The 8,200-nt window shown below is 39.3% G+C and overlaps 1 protein-coding gene and 1 pseudogene across 2 annotated transcripts in view; one reads left to right on the forward strand and one right to left on the reverse strand.

Moving 5' to 3' along the window:
- Positions 1-8,200, reverse strand: part of FBXO11 (F-box protein 11) — a 119,476-nt gene that overhangs the window by 94,027 nt on the left and 17,249 nt on the right. The window lies entirely within an intron of this gene.
- LOC105540836 lies at positions 3,945-5,070 on the forward strand (annotated as a pseudogene).

Here is an 8,200-nt window from a genome sequence, read left to right on the forward strand (position 1 = left end):
GCCAGGATGGTCTCGATCTCCTGACCTCGTGATCCGCCCGTCTCGGCCTCCCAAAGTGCTGGGATTACAGGCTTGAGTCACCGCGCCCGGCCTGCCTTTTTTTTCTTACAGCTGCTTGCTTATATGGTTCTTCCATAATTTCTTTGACTAATCCCCTACTGATGGACATCTGGATTGTTTCTCACCTTCAGCTATTACAAACCATAATATAAAATAATCTGAGACACATATCATGTGGTAAGTGTGTACATATAAGATAAATTTCAGAAAATTCAACCTGCTGGGTATTTTTTACTCTGGCAGATATTGACCAATTGCCTCCCACAGGGATTATCTCAATTTGTATTCTCAATAGCAATGTATGAGCAGCTTTTCCCCCAAAGCTCCACAACCACGCCCAACTTTTGTTTTTGCCTAATAGGGTAACTATAATCGTTATAGTTTTAATTTCTCTTACTGTAAATGAGCTACTGGCTTCATTAGCTTAAAACCCACTTATATTTAATTTTCTGTGAATTATCGATTCATATCTTTGCTCACTTTTTATGGGATTGCAAGATCTTTTTCTTATCAAGTTTCCAAGTACTTCTTATATGTATATTAGGAAGGCTACCCTTTGTTTATGATTAAAATTACCAGTAAGTTTTGCTAATTCCTAACTGTAAGTAAGTTTTGGTTGCAAATAAGTTTTACCAGTCTGAACAATTCCCTTTTCCCCCTTCCCCTAGCTACCACCATTCTACTTTGTTTCTAAGAGTTTGATTACTTTAGATATCTCATATAAGTGGGGTCATGCAATATTTGTCTTTTTGTGACTGGCTTTCACTTAGTATAACATCCTCAAGGTTCATCTATGTTGTATCACACGACAAAATTTCCTTTTTAAAGTTTGAATAATATTTCATTGTATGTATATATATCTTCTTTATCCACTCAGAGAATGCTTTTTTTTTTTTTTGTGGAGACGGGGTCTCACTCTGTCACCCAGGTTGGAGTGCAGTGGTGCAACCTCCTTGGTTCACTGCAACCTCCGTCTTACAGGCTCAAGACATTCTCATACCTCAGCCTCCACAGTTGCTGAGACCACAGGCACATGCCATCACGTCCAGCTTTTTTTTTTTTTTTTTGGTAGAGTCGGGGTTGTGCCATGTTGCCAGGCTGATCTCAAACTCCTTGGCTCAGGCAATCCATCCAACTTGGCCTCCCAGAGTGCCCTGAGAGTACTTTTTTTAATGTAATAGAATTTATCAATTATTTCATGACTTCTGGATTGAGTCAGTATAAAAGGTCTTCTCCACACCAAAATTATAAAAAGACTACTATTTTCTTTTAGTATTTTCATGATTTTATTAATTGATCCGTTTCGCATTTATGTGAAAAACATCCAATTTCATGTTTTCAGTTTTCCTGGCTCTTCTTCCTTCTTTACTTTTGCTTATGAACTTTGGAATCAGAATGTCCAGTGTTTTAATTTATAAAATTAAAAAACATTGTGTTGTTTCATTTGTTGAAGTTTGTTTTGCGTCTTTCACATAAACATTTCCTGCTATGAATGTATTTCCATTCCTTCTCGTATTTCTGGTAATTTCTGCTTCACCAAGGGTGCTGCTATGTTATCTGACATATTGCTATTCACAACTATTAAATTTTCATTGTGTCCTTTAATAAGTGCCTCTCTTTATTGTTTTTTAGTATGAACTCCACCTGGTATGTTAAAATCATGACACTACTAAATTCTTTTCATTTGCATTTGTATCTTATACCTTTTCTCTATCTTTTAAAACACCAACTTTTCACAATCACTGCCTTAAGTGTGTACCTTGTATAAACCACAGAGTGGGTTTTGCCTTGAATCTAAACTAAAAAATACTTTTCTTCTAAAAGTGAGTTAAGCATATTAATATCTTTTGTTAAGAAAGGCATGTTTGGGCCGGGTGCGGTGGTTCACGCCTGTAATACCAGCACTTTGGGAGGCTGAGGTGGGCAGATCACGAAGTCAGGAGTTCAAGATCAGCCTGGCCAACATGGTGAAACCCCGTCTCTACTAAAAATACAAAAATTAGTCGGGCTTGCTGGTGGGCACCTGCAGTCCCAGCTACCTGGGAGGCTGACGCAATAGAATCACTTGAATCCGGGAGTTGGAGGTTGCAGTGAGCCAAGATTGAGCCACTGCACTCCAGCCTGGGCGACACAACGAGACTCTGTCTCAAAAAATAACAATAAAGAAAGAAAGGCATGTTTGGTCTTAGGGTTGTCGTGTTATGTATGTGGTTATATATGAACATTTTTTTGCTAAATGATGTTTTACTTCTAATGGGTTTGCAGTTCTTTCAATATTTAGGAAGGTTTATAGCTTTGTTCTAATGCTTACCTTCATAATTTCTATCTCTTCAGACAACACCTATTAGTTCCTCAATATGAGTAATGTTAAATTAACAAGCTTCCTCTCCCACTATCTCATTTAATCAATAGTATTGAATCTAATAGCATTATCTTTAGTGTTTTAGTTTTCTTTGTTATTTTAATGTTTCTTTTAAAGTGCTGAATATGTTTATATTTCTATTACTTGATCTGTGATGTTTAAACATCTTTTTCAATACCAGTTATTACCATAGGGCAATTCCGTCTCTCAAACTTTTTTAGTTTGATCATTTCTATATCATCAAGGTATACAATATTAACATTATATTCTGTCATTACGATCGCCATATTTTAGTCTTTTCTTTTTTTTTTTTTTTTTGAGACAGATTCTCACTCTATCACCCAGGCTGGAATGCAGTGGCATGCACGATCTCTCACTGCAACCATCTACCTCCCAGATTCAAGCGATTCTCGTGCCTCAGCCTCCCAAGTAGATGGGACTACAGGTGTGCACCACCATGCCCAGCTAATTTTTGTATTTTTGATAGAGACGGGGTTTCACCATGTTGGCCAGGCTGGTCTTAAACTCCTAGCCTCAAGTGATCTGCCCATCTTGGCCTCCCAAAGTGCTGGGATTACACGTGTGAGCCACCACGCCCAGCCCACATTTTAGTCTTTATGTCTATATATAAATTCACTGCTTGCACACCAATCATTTCCCCACGTCTGTCAGCTGAAGTTTATACGCTAGTATTTTCCTCAAGAAGGGCTCACATAAACAATATTCTCTGAGTACTATTTGTTCCTTAAGAACAATGTGACTGGATATAAAATCTTTAGCCAACACTTTACTTCCTTATCTCATAAATGTTGTTCGACTGGGGTTGAACGTTGTGAAGAATTCTAAGGCCGGCCAGATTTTAATGTCTTACAGAGAACTTGGAGTGGGGTAGTCAGGAAGGTTTCTGGCTGTTGAAAGGAATCTTTACGATCTTTCTGGTCAGTTTTCCCTGCCACAGATGCCCTTTCGATATGTAAATTTCATCTCAGTTAGTTTTTCTTCAATTGTGTTTTTAACCACTTGTTTTGTTGTCATGTTTTGGTTTTCTTCTATAGGGGTTTCAATTCTAAGTTTGTTGGATCTACTGTATTTTCTAAAACTTAAAAAAAAAAATTATTTCCATTTTTTAAAATCCCTGTGTCTCTCACTATGTTTTCCTTGGGGCTAGTCTGCTTCTTGTGCTCCTTATTTCACCTGCATTTCTGTATTATTTTCTGAGACAGGGTCTCCCCTCTGTTGCCCAGGCTCACGTGCAGTGGTGCAATTTCGGCTTACTGCAACCTCCGCCTCCTGGGCTCAAGCCCTCTTCCCACCTCAGACTCCCAAGTAGCTGGGACTGCAGGCGCGAGCCACTATACCTGGCTAATTATGTACTTTTTTTAGAGACAGGGTTTTGCCATGTTGTCTAGGCTGGTCTCAAACTCCTGAGCTCAAGCGATCTCCCTGTCACAGCCTCCCAAAGTGCTGGGATTATAGGTGTGAGCCCCCATGCCCAGCCTTTTGCTTTCTTCTACTTCTTTCCCAAGTTCCCTCAACTCACATTTTATCTCCTCCTGTTGCCCTGCCATCTCTTTTCTGAGTTCTTACCTTTCCTGCTTTGTAATCTTCTTTTGTAGAACTATTTACAAGCTTTACTCAAGTCTAAAAAATAGATGGTGAAATGCTGGGTCACAATTTTCATCTGCTCTGCAGCAACAATTCACTAATGACTGTTTTTTGTGCTTGGGAAGTTCTGCTGCCATATCAGCTTCTTTCATATTTTGCATAACAGAATAAACTGAATTTTCCTGAAGCAGCTATTTACACAGATTCCCAGGAGTGGCAAGGGAAGGAAATACAGGTTTCACAGTCCAAATACTCTCTACTCCTTTGACGCTATAAATAATAGAGGGAGTGTGTGCTCTTCTGCTGCTCTGCGACCAGTGCCCTGTGCATTGCCTTCTCCTGTCTAATCTAACTCATCTCTTTCTTTCACTCTACCTCAGAGCCGCCACCAAAATGCAGATTTTTGTAAAAACCCTATGGGTAAGACCACCACCCTGAAGATTGAACCCTTGGATGCAACAGAAAATGAAAAGGAAGATCCAGGATAAGGAAGAAGTCTGTACGGATCAGCAAAGACTGATGTTTGATGGCAAGCAACTGGAAGATAAAAGTACTTTAACTACAACATTCAAAAGTAGTCTACTCTTGTGTTGAGACTTTGTGGTGGTATTAAAGAAGAAGTCTTATACGACTCCCAAGAAGAATAAGCACAAGAGAAAGAAGGTTAAGTTGGTTGTCCTTAAACACCGTAAGGTGGATGAGAATGGTAAAATTAGTCGCCTTAGTCGGGAGTGCCCTTCAGATGAATGTGGTGCTGGAATGTTTATAGCAAGCCACTTTGACAGATATTATTGTGGCAAATGTCTGGCTTATTGCTTCAACAAATCAGAAGACAAGTAATTGTGTATGAATTAATAAATTTTTTGGCCAGGCACGGTGGCTCACGCCTGTAATCCCAGCACTTTGGGAGGCTGAGGTGGGTGGATCATGAGGTCAGGAGTTCGAGACCAGCCTGGCCAACATGGTAAAAATCCATCTCTGCTAAAAATAAAAAAGTTAGCCGGACTTTGTGATGCACACCTATAATCCCAGCTACTTGGCAGGCTGAGATAGGAGAATCACTTGAACCCGGGTGGCAGAAGTTGCAGTGGGCCTAGATTGTGCCATTCATTGCACTCCAGCCTGGGTCACAGAGCAAGACTCCGTCTCAAAAAATAAATAAATAAAAATTTTTTAAAAATACAGAGAAAAGCTGGTTCCTGTACATGTGGCTCTGTGTACACATGTGTACAGCTCTACTTTCTCTTTTCTGAATATAATCAGGCACTTCTGCCACCAACCCGTCATTACAAACAAGAGATTTACCTTTTGAACTTCAACATGAACCCCTTACTGTCAATAAGTATATTTAAACTAATAGCTTCTGTCCCTTTTCTGATGTTTTTGACAGTCTTCAAAAAACATAATCTGGAGTTTACATACGTCTTTCAGTTCACTGAAAACAGAGGTTGATAGATTTTTCTTCTTTATGATTTCTAGAGAAGATGCAGATTTATGCATCTACATTCATTCTAAAAGTATGATTATTAATTGTGTGTATGTTTATCATTGCTGTCTTTGAAGAGATAGAGAATCTCAAAGCTAAAACTCACAGCACCATCCTGATGGCTGTTCCTTATAGTGTAACTTCAGATATTTTTGAAGTATTTTTTAAAAGCTTTTACATGGGAGATGATTATTGATGCATTATAGTAATTAAAATTTCATTCTGGCTGTTTAATCAGAAAAACATGGATTCTAATCCTAAGGTTGCCAATTACTAACTCTTGTGAATTAAATTCAGTAAACAGAAGTTTACTGTAAAACAGATTCTTGTTACGCATAATACATGAATTATACATCACTTCTATTGTGCATTATAAGTCCATATACTGATTATCAGACATCTATTAATGAGGAAATACATTCTGGTAAGAATATAAAAACTTCATTACCAAACAGTACTATAAAGAAAGCATTCAGGACAGTGAACAAGATGAGCTTACTATATAAAACATTATCAAATAAATATTAACTGGTAATTCTTCAATAAGCATAAATGGGCCTAACAACAACTATAAATGACAGCAAGCACCTGAGGCTGGGATATGGAAAAGCTATCAAGAAGACAAAAGACACCTAAAAGAAGTGATCAGACACTGAAGTCAAGCAACCACTGAGTTCACAGTTTTACTATAGTGTCAAAAAAAAAAAAACTGCAGTAGTACAGCATATGGCTCACTCAAGAACAATGTGTAGGCCAGGTGCTGTGGCTCATGCCTGTAATCCCAGCACTTTGGGAGGCTGAGCTGGGTAAATCACTGAGGTCAGGAGTTCGAGACCAGTCTGGCCAACATGGCAAACCCTGTCTCTACCAAGGGCGTGGTGGTGCATGCCTGTAATCCCAGCTACCTGGGAAGCTGAGGCATGAGAAACGCTTGAACCCGGGAGGCAGAGGCTGCAGTGAGCCGAGCTCACACCACTGCACTCCAGCCTGGGCAACAGGAGGAGACTCAGTCTCAAAAAAAAAAAAAAAAAAAACAAACAAACAATGCGTAGATAAGTTTGTCTAAGGAAGAATCTTGTAAAAGAAAAACAGTCAAAGCATAGAAGACTTGGAATAGATTGTTCCACAGGTGGGAAAGCCTTGAAGACAAGAGAGTGCCTAGTTCCTTTCCCCTCCCCAACCAAAAAAATGCTAACATAAAGTGAACCAAGAGACAAACAGAGTATGACAACAGAGTAAAAATTCTGTCCTGGTAAATCTTCCAAGGCCTTTGGCCCATTCTCTCTCACTAAGAATATCCTTTTTCCCCTATGTTCCTCTATCTGTGGCATACTCGTTCCTCAAGATAATAGTTTAAGTACCCCCACTATCTCTGAACAGTCCTTCCAAATCATTTCAGCCCTAAAACTAGTTGCCACGTTACTCTCAAGTATCTCATGTATTCATTCATTCAACAGTTAACCTCATGCACTAATGATGGGATTATAAATTATGCAACCTTTCTTTGAAAACAAATTCAGCAATATTTACCAAACTTTAAACTACAAATATCCCTCCAAATCATCAAAATGTATACATTAAACGTGCATTTTAAAATGTATCAATTATACTTCAATAAAGCTTAAAAACAGAAAAACCCTTTGACCAAATAACCCACTTTAAAAAAGTGAACCTTTTGCAAAAGTGAATCTCTCACTGGGCATGCTGCCTCACGCCTGTAATCCCAGCACTTTGGGAGGCCAAGGTGGGCAGATCACAAGGTCAGGAGATCAAGACCAGCCTGACCAACATGGTAAAACCCCCGTCTCTACTAAAAATACAAAAATTAGCCGGGCATGGTGGCGTGTGCCTGTAATCTCAGCTACTCAGGATGCTGAGGCAGAATCACTTGAACCCGGGAGGCAGAGGTTGCAGTGAGCTGAGCTTGCGCCACTGCACTCCAGCATGGGCGACAGAACGAGACTCTGTCTCAAAAAAAAAAAAAAAAAATGAATCTTTCTACTAAAATTGTGACATAAACATGTAAAGATATTTGTATAGGGTTGTTTGCTGCAGTTGTATAACAGCATAAAAGAATTTAAATGTTAATAGATGAATATTTAATACATTGTGGTACATTCATGTAAAAGACTACTCTGCAACTATAAAAAAGAATGAGGTCATCCTCTATTTATACAGATACAGAAAAATGCCCAGGGTATCTCTAAGCAAAAAATGAAACTTAGGTTACAAAACAATACATACAGTGTGGTTTGTTTTTAACGAAAAAAAGTGTGTTTATATTCACATGCATTTAAAAAATTAAAAAGAATAAGCCTGTGCAACACAGTGAGACCGCTGTCTCTACAAAAAAAGGTTAACAATTAACTGAGCATGGTGGTACATGCCGGTGGTCCCAGCTAATCGAGTGGCAGAGGTTGAGGCTACAGTAAGCTGTGATCAAGCCACTACACTCTAGTCTGGGTAAAAGAGCGACAAAGCCAGGCACAGTGGCTCATGCCTGTAATCTCAGCACTTTGGGAGACCGAAGTGAGCAGATCACCTGAGGTTGGGAGTTCAAGACCTGCCTGACCAACATGGAGGACCCCATCTCTACTAAAAATACAAACTTACATGGGCGTGGTGGCGCACACCTGTAATCCCAGCAACTCGGGAGGCTAAGGCAGGAGAATCACTTGAACCCAGGA

The sequence above is a fragment of the Mandrillus leucophaeus genome, unplaced genomic scaffold (genome assembly GCF_000951045.1).
Source record: "Mandrillus leucophaeus isolate KB7577 unplaced genomic scaffold, Mleu.le_1.0 Scaffold229, whole genome shotgun sequence".
Classification (NCBI taxonomy): Eukaryota; Metazoa; Chordata; class Mammalia; order Primates; family Cercopithecidae; genus Mandrillus; species Mandrillus leucophaeus.